Source organism: Ranitomeya variabilis, chromosome 1, assembly GCF_051348905.1.
Source record: "Ranitomeya variabilis isolate aRanVar5 chromosome 1, aRanVar5.hap1, whole genome shotgun sequence".
In the NCBI taxonomy this organism is placed as follows: domain Eukaryota; kingdom Metazoa; phylum Chordata; class Amphibia; order Anura; family Dendrobatidae; genus Ranitomeya; species Ranitomeya variabilis.
Window position 1 is genome coordinate 291,810,095 of NC_135232.1, and position 14,990 is coordinate 291,825,084.

The following is a 14,990-nucleotide window of genomic DNA, read 5'->3' on the forward strand; positions in this document are numbered from 1 at the left end:
AGTCGGGTTTTGTGAAACCCGACTTTGTCCAGAGTCGAGTCGAGTGCAGTCGGCCGACTATCGCTAAAAGTCGGGGATCGACCGAAACACGAAACCCAATGCAAGTCAATGGGGAACCATAGTCGGCAGTGAGTGGAGGCCAGGAAAACACCTACAGTGCCCATTTTAATGCCAAAAACATCCATTCTTGTTTCTGAAGCTTGTCAATCTAAATTAACTTTATAATAATAGTTGGACATAGGAAATTGGGGGTCATTTGGCAAAAGTTGTGGGGGGTAGGGCTGGGTCAAGGCTTTAGTGGGCCCAGGAAATGTGGACTATGTCACGGCGGTGAAGCAGGGAGAGGTAAGTATTTCAACGTTGCAAGTGCTGTGATCCTGAGCAAGCAGGGGGGGCCCACTCGTTCGCATTGGCACTGGCACAGGGCCCCTCAAAGTACAGCGGTGTGTTTGCACGGCGGGGGTGCCTCCCACCAGCAGCGACACTTTTGCGTACTCTGAGGGGCCCTGTGCCAGTAACGTCGCCAACGAGTATGCCCCCCCCACCTGATGAAGGAACCTGCACTTTCATCTGCACCTTCCTCTTTGTCCCTGTGTAAGGTGGTTTAACATGCGGTAAGGGGGACCTTACTTCCAGCAGGGTCAGATTCTGGCTGTGTAGATTGCAAGGGGAATGTAGTGTTCTGGGTCAATGTACCAGCAGACTCATCTAGCAGTGGCTGGGCAATGGGCAGGATGAGGAGGAAACAGATATAGGGCCAAAGAATAAAGTAGGCTAAATGCAGTTCAAAATTGGTAACAGGACTAAACAGGCGGCACTGCTTTGTTCAGTGGAGTAGCAAACCCAAGAGCAGCAGACACTGTTTTAAGGGCCCAACCACACTAGTAGGCCAAATGCAGTTTAATATCTGATACTATAGGCCGAAAGCCAGAAGGTAGAAGCTCAGCTGTATTCAGTTGAGGACAAACACCAGGCAGGGGCAGACACCGTTAGTAGGCCCTAAACACCATTTTTTTATTTAAAAACAGCACTTAATGAGAGCCAGAAGGTTGAAGCTCAGCTGTATTCAGTTGAGGAAAAACACCAGGCAGGGGCAGACACCGTTAGTAGGCCCTAAACACCATTTTTTTATTTAAAAACAGCACTTAATGAGAGCCAGAAGGTTGAAGCACAGCTGTATTCAGTTGAGGACAAACACCAGGCAGGGGCAGACACTGTTAGTAGGCCCTAAACACCATTTTTTTTATTTAAAAACAGCACTTAATGAGAGCCAGAAGGTTGAAGCTCAGCTGTATTCAGTTGAGGACAAACACCAGGCAGGGGCAGACACCGTTAGTAGGCCGTAACCAAAGTTGAAGGCCAAATGCAGTTTAATTTCTGATACTATAGGCCGAAAGCCAGAAGGTGGAAGCTCAGATTTAGACAGTGGAGGACAATTAGAATTAGGGACTGCAGACAGACTTAGTAGGCTGTCCCCTGTGGACCATGCATCCAACACATTAACCCATTGCGCCGTAATGGACACGTAATCTGCCTACAGGTCCATGCGTCTGTTGTCAGGTGCACCTTTGTACTTACAGATTGCCAGAGTGCATGGACAATGCGGTCTTCTACATGCTGGTGGAGGGTTGGGATGGCTTTTCTCGCAAAAGAAGTGTCGACTGGTTAGCTTGTAGCGTGGTACAGCGTAGTCCATCATGGCCTTATTAATAGTAAATAAAATATATAACTAGGTTCTATGAACTCTTAAATAGGTTCCAGGGGTACACGGGCAGCATTGGTGTGGTCAGTGGAGGAGTATTGCAAGTAGGGGCCGCAGACAGGCTCACAAAGGCCTAAAATAACAAACAGTAGGCAGTCATGGCAGTTTTACATCGGTTACATGGATACACAGGCAGGCACTCCAGGCAGCATTGTGGTCAGTGGAGGAGTATTGCAAGTAGGGGCCGCAGACAGGCTCACAAAGGCCTAAAATAGCAAACAGTAGGCAGTCATGGCAGTTTTACATCGGTTACATGGATACACAGGCAGGCAGCATTGTGGTCAGTGGAGTAGTATTGCAAGTAGGGGCCGCAGACAGGCTCACAAAGGCCTAAAATAACAAACAGTAGGCAGTCATGGCAGTTTTACATCGGTTACATGGATACACAGGCAGGCACTCCAGGCAGCATTGTGGTCAGTGGAGGAGTATTGCAAGTAGGGGCCGCAGACAGGCTCAAAAAGGCCTAAAATAACAAACAGTAGGCAGTCATGGCAGTTTTACATCGGTTACATGGATACACAGGCAGGCACTCCAGGCAGCATTGTGGTCAGTGGAGGAGTATTGCAAGTAGGGGCCGCAGACAGGCTCACAAAGGCCTAAAATAACAAACAGTAGGCAGTCATGGCAGTTTTACATCGGTTACATGGATACACAGGCAGGCACTCCAGGCAGCATTGTGGTCAGTGGAGGAGAATTGCAAGTAGGGGCCGCAGACAGGCTCACAAAGGCCTAAAATAACAAACAGTAGGCAGTCATGGCAGTTTTACATCGGTTACTTGGATACACAGGCAGGCACTCCAGGCAGCATTGTGGTCAGTGGAGGAGTATTGCAAGTAGGGGCCGCAGACAGGCTCACAAAGGCCTAAAATAACAAACAGTAGGCAGTCATGGCAGTTTTACATCGGTTACATGGATACACAGGCAGGCACTCCAGGCAGCATTGTGGTCAGTGGAGGAGTATTGCAAGTAGGGGCCGCAGACAGGCTCACAAAGGCCTAAAATAACAAACAGTAGGCAGTCATGGCAGTTTTACATTGGTTACATGGATACACAGGCAGGCAGCATTGTGGTCAGTGGAGTAGTATTGCAAGTAGGGGCCGCAGACAGGCTCACAAAGGCCTAAAATAACAAACAGTAGGCAGTCATGGCAGTTTTACATCGGTTACATGGATACACAGGCAGGCAGCATTGTGGTCAGTGGAGGAGTATTGCAAGGAGTGTCTGACACAGTTAGTACTCCAAAAAAATAAATAGATGTGAATGTCTCGCAAAACAACTATAAGTAAAAAAAGGGTGGCATGCTTAGGTACAGTTTATGACAAAGTAATTTGGCAGTAAATTAGTATTTACTGGTGTCAATATAGGACACTGACCCAGACTACTTTAACTAGCATCATAGATGCAAACAAATTGGTATTGTTTGTCAGTGCCAGGCATTGAATGATGTCAGTGCATAGACTAAACATTGGTGGAGCTGTGCGAGATAATTTTGCACGTGGTAGAGCACAGTTTGAGCTGGGGGGGGGACTCTCTTGTGGCCGGCGGTACCGCCCCAGGGCCCCTCATGTTACAACGGTGTGTCTGACGTTGGGTGCGCACCACCACCGCCAGAGACACTACATTGTACTATGAGGGACCCAGTGGCAGTGCCGTCGACCAAAAGCGGGCACACCCACCTCTTCAGACAATCAGCACTGTAACGGGTGCTTGCGCCAAGTGGCGAGACAACGGCCCCGTGGGGGGATTTTTCCCATTGGGGGAGGTGTAAACATGTCGTATGCTGGACAAACAGCTGCTGCAAATTAACAGATTGGAACACTCAGTAAGACCAGTCCACAAGCAAGACCTTTTTATAGGAAAGCTAGGTGTCAGCCGGGAAAGGTGGGGCAAAATAATTTGAAATCCAGGAGTGGTTCATTTTAATGAAGGTGAGATCATCCGCATTTTGGGTAGCCAGATGAGTCCTTTTTTCGGTTAATATTGAACCAGCAGCACTGAATACTCTTTCTGATAGCACACTAGCTGCTGGGCAAGCAAGCTCCTGCAACGCATATTCTGCCAATTCAGGCCAGGTGTCTAATTTTGATGCCCAGTAATCAAATGGGAATGACGGTTGAGGGAGAACATCGATAAGGGAAGAAAAATAGTTAGTAACCATACTGGACAAATGTTGTCTCCTGTCACTTTGAATAGATGCTGCAGTACCTGTCCTGTCTGCGGTCATTGCGAAATCACTCCACAACCTGGTCAGAAAACCCCTCTGTCCAACGCCACTTCTGATCTGTGCACCTCTAACACCTCTGCCCTGTAGCCCCCTGCAGCTCGTGTGAGAACCATCACCGGCGCTGTGTGCTGGGAATGCCTGAATCAAACGGTCTACAAGAGTAGCTTGTTTGGTTGCTAATATTTGTTCGAGGTTCTCATGTGGCATAATATTTTGCAATTTGCCTTTATAGCGAGGGTCAAGGATGCAGGCCAACCAGTAATCGTCATCGCTCATCATTTTAATAATGCGTGTGTCCCTTTTGAGGGTACGTAAGGCATAATCCGCCATGTGTGCCAAAGTTCCAGTTGTCAAATCTGCGGTTGTGCTGGTTGGAGGGGCTGTTACAGGCAAATCTACGTCACTTGTCTCCCTTAAAAAAACAGAACCCGGCCTTGCAACGCCACTAATTTCTGTTGGCCCAGGAGAAGCTTCCTCATTCAAAAAGTACTCATCCCCATCATCCTCCTCATCCTCCTCCTCCTCTTCGCCCGCTACCGCGTCCTCTACACGGCCCTGACCAGACAATGGCTGACTGTCATCAAGGCTTTCCTCTTCCTCGGCTGCAGACGCCTGCTCCTTTATGTGCGTCAAACTTTGCATCAGCAGACGCATTAGGGGGATGCTCATGCTTATTATGGCGTTGTCTGCACTAACCAGCCGTGTGCATTCCTCAAAACACTGAAGGACTTGACACAGGTCTTGTAGCTTCGACCACTGCACACCTGACAACTCCATGTCTGCCATCCAACTGCCTGCCCGTGTATGTGTATCCTCCCACAAAAACATAACAGCACGCCTCTGTTCGCACAGTCTCTGAAGCATGTGCAGTGTGGAGTTCCACCTTGTTGAAATGTCGATGATTAGGCGATGCTGGGGAAGGTTCAAAGACCGCTGATAGTTCTGCATACGGCTGGAGTGTACGGGCGAACGGCGGATATGCGAGCAAAGTCTGCGCACTTTGAGGAGCAGGTCTGGTAACCCCGGGTAACTTTTCAGGAAGCACTGCACCACCAGGTTTAAGGTGTGAGCCAGGCAAGGAATGTGTTTCAGTTGGGAAAGGGCTATGGCAGCCATGAAATTCCTTCCATTATCACTCACAACCTTGCCTGCCTCAAGATGTACAGTGCCCAGCCATGACTGAGTTTCATTCAGCAAGAACTCGGACAGAACTTCCGTGGTGTGTCTGTTGTCGCCCAAACACTTCATTGCCAATACAGCCTGCTGACGCTTGCCACTAGCTGTCCCATAATGGCACACCTGGTGTGCAACAGTGGCAGCTGCGGATGGAGTGGATGTGTGACTGCGGTGTGTGGACGAGCTCTCGCTTCTGCATGAGGAGGAGGAAGAGGAGGAGGGGGGGCTAACGCCTACAGCCAACTCTTTCCTTGACCGTGGACTAGGCAAAACTGTCCCAATATTGCTGTCCCCTGTGGACCCTGCATCCACCACATTCACCCAGTGTGCCGTGATGGACACGTAACGTCCCTGGCTCATGCCTCATGCCTACTGGTCCATGCATCTGTTGTCAGGTGCACCTTTGTAGTCACAGACTGCCTGAGTGCATGGACGATGCGGTCTTTAACATGCTGTTGGAGGGCTGGGATGGCTTTTCTAGAAAAGAAGTGTCGACTGGGTAGCTCGTAGCGTGGTACAGCATAGTCCATCAGCGCTTTGAAAGCTTCGCTTTCAACTAACCGGTAGGGCATCATCTCTAATGAGATTAGTCTAGCAATATGGGCGTTCAAACCCTGTGTACGCGGATGCGAGGATGAGTACTTCCTTTTCCTAACAAGAGTCTCATGTAGGGTGAGCTGGACTGGAGAGCTGGAGATCGTGGAACTAGCGGTGGTGCCGGTGGACATGGCAGACTGAGAGAGGGTTGGAGATGGTATTCTTGCCGGTGCCCTACATGCAGTGTTTCCTACTGCAAACCTGGTGATTCCCTGACTGCTTTGGCCTGGCGACGAAAGCTGCACAGATACTGCCGGTGGTGCGGGAAATGGTGGGTTTACAGTGAGAGAAGGGATGTAGCGTTGCTGACTAGCTTCATTGGCCGAGGGTGCTGCAACCTTTAGGGACATTTGGTAGTTATTCCAGGCTTGCAAATGCATGGTGGATAAATGTCTATGCATGCAACTTGTATTTAGACTTTTAAGATTCTGGCCTCTGCTTAAGGTAGTTGAACATTTTTGACAGATGACTTTGCGCTGATCATTTGGATGTTGTTTAAAAAAATGCCAGACTGCACTCTTTCTACAATCGGATAACTTTTCAGGCATTGCAGACTGAGCTTCTTTAACCGGATGGCCACGCTGTCCTCCAACTGGTTTTGGTTTTGCCACGCGTTTTTGGCCAGATACGGGCCCGGTAGATGGAACCTGTTGTAATGTTGATGCCTGCTGCGGCTCCTCCTCCTCCGCTTCTGAACTACTGCCGCCTGCACCCTGTTCCCCCAATGGCTGCCAATCGGGGTCAACAACTGGGTCATCTATGACCTCCTCTTCTATGTCGTGTGCAACTTCGTCTGTGTCACCGTGTAAGCCGGTGGTATAGCGTTCGTGACGGGGCACCATAGTCTCTGCTGGGTTTGATTCTGCCTTAGTACACTGCGAGGGCAATGTTCTTGTCTGAGTCAAAGGAACAGCATAGTAATCTGGCTGTGGCTGTGCATCTGTGCACTCCATGTCCGATTCAACTTCTAATGGGCATGGCCCATTCCACTGTCTAACCCAGGAACGGTATGTGTAAAGAGCTCCATGGAGTAACCTGTTCTGTCGACTGACGCATCCTTCACTGTTGTTCTGGGTGAAGGACACAAGGAAGCGACTTGTTCCTGACCGGGAGCATCCACTGATGATGCACTGCTCTGACATTTGGCACTTTCTGAGGAGGAGGCGAAAGAGCTAGAGGCAGAGTGAGCAATGAAAGCCAATACTTGTTCCTCCTGCTCCGGCTTCAAAAGTGGTTTTCCTACTCCCAGAAAAGAGAGCGTTCGAGGCCTTGTGTAGGCAGACGACGTTTTTGGCTCAACAACTCGAGACTTAGGTGCTGTACTGCTTTTACCACGACCACCTGATGCTCCACCACCACTACCATCATTACCAGCTGACAATGACCGCCCACGGCCACGACCTCTTCCACTAGACTTCCTCATTGTTTGCAAAACGTAACCAAAGTAACGCTCTTTGTTACTGTAAAACAACTTATAAGGTGAACTCAAACTTCTGTAGAATTTATATATACCTTTATAGGTGCCTGACACTGAAAGGAAAATCAGCCCCAATGTTACACACTCGGTTTTCTGTGCCCCAATAATTTGAGACAGATGGCACACACAGGAGCAGCACTCAAGCAGACTTGCCAATATTTATCTCCCACTAATTTTTTTTTTTTGAAAAGGGAGAATTTACCCCAAAAAAAAAAAAATGGCCAAGTATCACACAGTGGTTTTTTCGGTGCCACACAATGAGAGTGAGATGCCACCCACAGCAATGGCACGGAGGCAGACTTGCCACTATTTATCTCCCACTAACTATTTTTTTTTTTTAAAGTGAGAATTTACCCAAAAAAAAAAAAAATGGCCAAGTATCACACAGTGGTTTTTTCGGTGCCACACAATGAGAGTGAGATGCCACCCACAGCAATGGCACGGAGGCAGACTTGCCAATATTTATCTCCCACTAACTATTTTTTTTTTTTGAAAAGGGAGAATTTACCCCAAAAAACAAAAAGGACCAGTATTACACACTGCTTTTCGGTGGGACACAATGAGAGACAGATGCCACACACAGGACTGGCACGGAGGCAGACTTGCCAATATTTATCTCCCACTAACTATTTTTTTTTGAAAAGTGAGAATTTACCCCCACCCAAAAAAAAATGGCCAAGTATCACACAGTGGTTTTTTCGGTGCCACACAATGAGAGTGAGATGCCACCCACAGCAATGGCACGGAGGCAGACTTGCCAATATTTATCTCCCACTAACTTTTTTTTTTTTTGAAAAGTGAGGATTTACCCAAAAAAAAAAAAAAAATGGCCAAGTATCACACAGTGGTTTTTTCGGTGCCACACAATGAGAGTGAGATGCCACCCACAGCAATGGCACGGAGGCAGACTTGCCAATATTTATCTCCCACTAACTATTTTTTTTTTTGAAAAGGGAGAATTTACCCCAAAAAAACAAAAAGGACCAGTATTACACACTGCTTTTCGGTGGGACACAATGAGAGACAGATGCCACACACAGGACTGGCACGGAGGCAGACTTGCCAATATTTATCTCCCACTAACTATTTTTTTTTTTGAAAAGTGAGAATTTACCCCCCCCAAAAAAATGGCCAAGTATCACACAGTGGTTTTTTCGGTGCCACACAATGAGTGTGAGATGCCACCCACAGCAATGGCACGGAGGCAGACTTGCCAATAGTTATCTCCCACTAACTATTTTTTTTTTGAAAAGTGAGAATTTACCCCCCCAAAAAAAAAATGGCCAAGTATCACACAGTGGGTTTTTCGGTGCCACACAATGAGAGTGAGATGCCACCCACAGCAATGGCACGGAGGCAGACTTGCCAATATTTATCTCCCACTAACTATTTTTTTTTTGAAAAGTGAGAATTTACCCCAAAAAAAAAAAAAAATGGCCAAGTATCACACAGTGGTTTTTTCGGTGCCACACAATGAGAGTGAGATGGCACCCACAGCAATGGCACGGAGGCAGACTTGCCAATATTTATCTCCCACTAACTATTTTTTTTTTGAAAAGTGAGAATTTACCCCAAAAAAAAAAAATGGCCAAGTATCACACAGTGGTTTTTTCGGTGCCACACAATGAGAGTGAGATGCCACCCACAGCAATGGCACGGAGGCAGACTTGCCAATATTTATCTCCCACTAACTATTTTTTTTGTGAAAAGGGAGAATTTACCCCAAAAAAACAAAAAGGACCAGTATTACACACTGCTTTTCGGTGGGACACAATGAGAGACAGATGCCACACACAGGACTGGCACGGAGGCAGACTTGACAATATTTATCTCCCACTAACTTTTTTTTTTTTTGAAAAGTGAGAATTTACCCCCCCCCAAAAAAATGACCAAGTATCACACAGTGGTTTTTTCGGTGCCACACAATGAGAGTGAGATGCCACCCACAGCAATGGCACGGAGGCAGACTTGCCAAGATTTATCTCCCACTAACTTTTTTTTTTTTGAAAAGGGAGAATTTAGACAAAAAAAAAAAAATGGCCAAGTATCACACAGTGGTTTTTTCGGTGCCACACAATGAGAGTGAGATGCCACCCACAGCAATGGCACGGAGGCAGACTTGCCAAGATTTATCTCCCTGCAGTTATCTCAGAAAAGTATGGCAGGCAGCTAGAAAAAGGACTGCTGCACACAAAAGTGTGGACAAACACACAAGATAGCTGTGCAGAAAGGAAGGAAATACAGGATTTGTGCTTTGAAAAAAGCAGTTGGTTTGCACAGCGTCGTACACACACAGGCACAGCAATGCAGCTATCAGGGTCAGGGAGCCTTCTAGGGCAGCCCAATGAGCGACAGCACTGAGGGAAAAAAATGTAGCTTCCACTGTCACTGCAAACAAAAGGTGGTGTTGGACAGTGGAAATCGCTACAGCACAAGCGGTTTGCAGCTTTATGTACCCTGCCTATCACTATCCCTGCTTCTGAAGAAGCGGCAGCAACTTCTCCCTACGCTCACATCAGCAGCAGTAAGATGGCGGTCGGCGGGAACGCCCCTTTATAGCCCCTGTGACGCCGCAGAAAGCAAGCCAATCACTGCAATGCCCTTCTCTAACATGGTGGGGACTGAGATCTATGTCATCACGCTGCCCACACTCTGCGTCCACCTTCATTGGCTGAGAAATGGTGCTTTTAGCGTCATTGAAACGCGACTTTGGCGCGAAAGTCACGTACCGCATGGCAGACCCCACACAGGGATCGGCTCGGTTTCATGAGACGCCGACTTTGCCAAAAGTCGGCGACTTATGAAAATGAACGATCCGTTTCGCTCAACCCTAGTCACCACCCATCTTGAAAAATTTTCCCCCTCCAATATCCTAATGTGCCACAAACAGGAAGTTGATGTCACCAACCATTCTCATTTTATTTAGGTGTATCCATATAAATGGCTCACCCTGTAGTATAGAGGCAGGCACGACAAGTGCTGACGAACATGGCTGGTATGCAAGGTTACAAGCACAGGAGAACTGATAATTAGCAATCGTGCAGACAAACTGAAAGAACACATTGCTCAGGCCCCTCCCAACAGGTGGAGGTGCTTTAAATAATATATGTCTCCCAGCTATTGGCTGGGGAAACTTTAGGACAATGTGCGCTGTTTCTTTAAGAGACCGCAAGTGCACGGCATGCCCTAATCACAATGGTCAAAGATCTGCCAGATGTGCCACAGCTCAGGAAACCCCAACAACAGTAGGAAGTCCGTGTCAAGGGCTGGGCAGTGAGCAAGTCAGTACAGTACCTACCTTTAATGCCCATTCATCTTCAAGACTGCATGAAATCCTTCTAGTAGGAGGGGGGCATGGATGTTCTCACTGCGCTTGGCGAACATTGAGAAAATTGCTTAAGATCTGGTTAACCCGCTCTTCCTGGCCATTGGATTGTGGATGGTAGGCTGAAGAGAGGTCCAGAGTTACATTCATTAGCTTACAGAACACCCTTCAGCATCATAATGTGAACTGGATGCCTTTATCAGAAACAATAGGGAGAAGTATCCCATGAAGACAGAAGATATGCTGAATGAACATGTCAGCCAGCACAGGAGCAGAAGAGAGAATGAACACAGGAATAAAGTGGGCTATTTTAGAGAACTACCCACATGAGAGCACATTCAGTGGAGGCTGGGAGATCAGTAATGAAGTCCATCACGTTGTGCTGCTAGGGAGCTGACCCTACAGGCAGAGGTAGTAACCGTCTGGATGAAAGCTGCTTCAGAGTCTTATTCTCGACACAGGACTGACAAGCCAAGACAAAATCTATAATATGTTTGAGGAGTGATGGCCACCAATAATATGCCATCAAACCAGAAGAGCCGTATTCTTCTGACTGACACAACCAGACAATTTGGATGAGTGACCCCACTAAAGAACTCGCTTCCTGTCTGAATCCATGACTAAGGTCATCCCAGGTGGAAACAGACACAAATCTACAAGAGCTACAGTAAGCATCTTGGAAGAGTCAATGATGAGTTGAGGCTCCTCCTCCTGGTCAGAATATATAAAGAACATAGATAGTGCATTCGCCTTGACGTTCTTAGCCACTGGCCACAAATAGAAAACAAAATCACAGCAGGCAAAGAACAATAACCATCTGGCTTAACGTGGATTTAGCCTCTGGGCAGACTGTAGGTAGGCTAAGTTCTTGTGGTCTGAGCAAAAAATTACTGGATGAACAGTTCCTTCAAGTAGAAAGCGCCACTCCTCTTAAAGCAATTTAATCACCAACAGTATATATGTGCAAACCCATGGATGTTCATGTTCATCAAGTTGGGGTGGACTTTTTAAAAAGTAAGGTTCATTGCTTGACTCCGAACTTCAAACTTAATTCAAGTCCACTACTGTATGACACTAGGAACAGAAGAATTTTTGTGGTATCTAGATCAGGTCTCTATAACACACTAGATGCCTCAAAATATTTTAAAGTCAGGTCCCTTACCGTATGACAATAATAAGAGAAGACTTTTTGTGGCCTATGGATCAGGCCTCTATAACATACTAAATGCTGCAAACTATTTTAAAGTCTGGTCCCTTACTGTATGACGTTAATAACACAAGAATATTTTGTGACCTCTAGAACAGGCCTCTATAACACACTAGATGCTACAAACTATTTTAAAGTCAGGTACCTTACTGTATGACGTTAATAACAGAAGAATTTTTTGTGGCCTCTAGATGAGGCCTCTATAACACACTAGATGCTAAAAACTATTTTAAAGTCAGGTCTCCTATTGTATGAAACTAGGAACATAATAATTTTTGTGGCCTCTAGATCAGGCCTCTATAACACACTAGATGCCTCAAACTATTTTAAAGTCAGGTCCCTTACTGTATGATGGTAATAACAGAAGACTTTTTGTGGCCTATGGATCAGGCCTCTATAACACACAAGGTCCGAGTGATCCCCACCTTTCCGATTAAAGATGTCCAGTTTATTACTAATTGGGAGGAGATTTGTAGTACCTGTTCATTATCATTGATGAAACTACTAATTGGTCTCATCTCCACTAATATTTGTGAGCTTGATAAATTGATTGATACAACTCAGAATGAATTAAGAATGAACTGTCCACCTTAAAAAATATGTAAGTTTGATTCCAATTTGGAAGAAATCCTTGATTCAACGGTTAAAAAGATTCATGAATCCCAAATAAGTAAGTTCAGTAGAGATCAGAGAGATTACCAGCAACATACGGTATACCAGTGGAGGAAAGCTAAACCACCTTATCAGCAGCTTAAACATGCACCATCGGTAACATCTATTTCCTCCCTAAGTGAACAATCAGATGTTTCCTCTCTCTCAATGACAACAAGATCTGGTGCTGTTGTGAATAGATCTCGTGGTTACCATCCATACAAGAGGCACGCTTCCCGCTCACCGGACCATTTGGGGAAGGATAATAAGGTGATTATCCTGAGCAATCATGCTCTTTCTCCGGCTGATATTTATCTACTAAGTAGAGGTTTGTCCTTTTCTCCTATGGCAGGCTTTGATGCCTTCTCAGTGATCAAAGATCTGCATCTCTTTGCAAGATCCTTATTATTTAAATGTCATTTTTTTATGAAATATTTAGAATTATTATTTTTTTTATGATAACCTTAATCAATTATTCCCTACAGAGGAAGAGCAGGATGCGCTGAGGATTCTTGATGAGCTTTCCAGTGAAAATATTGCTGAGGGAGGTAAGATTCCACCTTCTATTACACCACGTTCAAGGAAATGTCCTCCCCTTTCTACATGTACCAACATTGATATGTTTGTCCAGGTGGTCACCCAGGATCTCCTTAAGATACCACAACATTTTGGGAAGGATAATCTTAGTAGAGAGGAAAGGCTGAGGTTGCAACATCTGAAAAATATTCAAGACATTGTATTGAAACCAGCCGACAAGGGAGGTAATGTGGTCATCTGGCCTAAAGCTTTATATGAGAAAGAGGCCTATCGGCAATTACATAATACTGTTTGTTAATGTTGACCTTTAATCCCTTGTCGGCTTTCAGCTCCCAATTGGATAACATCCTTGACTCTGCCGTTGAAGGTGAGGTGATTACCAAGGAGCTTTCCTTGGCTCTTCAGGTGTCTGAGCCTGCAGTTTCTACCTTCTATCTCCTCCATAAGATACATAAGGATGCCAGGGTGCCACCTGGCAGACCTATCATCTCTGGGAGAGGAAATTTCCTTGAAAATATCAAGCAGTGGATTGATTTTCATCTACAACCCCTGGTTGAAAATTTACCCTGTTTTCTAAGGCTAGGGTCACATTGCGTTATGTGACCGCGTTTAACGGACTACGTTACACCGCGGCATAACGCGGTGTTAACGTAGTCCGTTAATGCCGCCATAGCCTGTAATGGTGAGCGCGTCGCTAGCGCCCGCCCACATTGGGCGGGCGCTAGCGATGTCGCGTCATTTGAGTGACGGACCTCGGACGCTGCTTGCAGCGTCCGCAGCGCGCCCGAGTTCCGTTCCTCGCTAGTGCAGATCGGGGATCTGCGCTAGCGGGGACACCGAACGCGGACCCTAGGGAAGCATTGCGTTAGCGCAACCCGCTAGCGCTATGCGCTTAACGGATTGCCCTAACGCAATGTGACCCTAGCCTAAGAGACACTGGAGAGCTCAAGAAGGTTGATTCTGTTCATTTGGACAAAGATACTATTTTAACTACAGCAGATGTTGAATCACTGTATACTAACATTAAACATCAAGATGGTTTAAGCGCCGTATGTTTTTTCCTTGGACTGTCCGGATCTTCCTCTGAATTTTGAAATTTGATCCTCGAAATTGAGTTTGCATTAACACACAATTTTTTTGTTTTTAAGGGGTCCTTGTTCCTGCAGCTCCAGGGAACAGCAATGGGAGCGGCCTTTGTGCCCTCCTATGCCAATCTGTTCTTGGGGCTGTGGGAAAGGGACCTCTTCCTGTCAGATCGGTGGGCATCAATGGACCGTGTACTATTTTGGACCTGCTACATTGATGATGTACTCATGATCTGGCAGGGCTAATCCGAGGAACTTTCCACATTTATGACAGTTTTGAATGACAACGATTTGAACATTCATCTGACATATAAGTGGGTTAAGGAAAGAGTTGAATTTTTGGATGTCATGGTGAGGAAGGATTCTTCTAGTATGGTACAAACCGACATGTTTCAGAAGCCAACAGCAACAAATACCTTATTGCATGCATCTTCGTGCCATCCATCGCATATTATTGGGGCTGTACCAACTGGACAATTCCTTCGCTTGCGAAGGATCTGTTAATCAGATTTAGATTTTGAACAGCAGGCCAAAGAGCTACAGGAAAGGTTCCTAAATCGAGGATATAGTAGGCGGTCTATTAAGAGGGCCTACAATAGGGCTAGGACAACCTCTCGGGCATCCCTTCTTTACAGTAATTCAGCAAGTAGAACCTCGCAGCCTGATAGGCAGCTATGTTTTGTAACTAATTTTAATTCCCAAGCCACTAAAGTATGTGAGGCATTATTAAAATCATGGCCTATTCTTAAGGTGGATAAGGTTATTTCTAAAATTTTACCGGATCATCACTTAATGTCATTTAGGCGGGTTAGGAACTTAAAAGATCATTTGACACAGAGTCACTATGAAGGAATACCAAGAGTTACTTTTTTAGATAATGCTGCTCCGCTTTGTGGCTCCTTTCCGTGCATGGATTGCATCAACACGTTCTCTGATTCTAGTGGTAGTA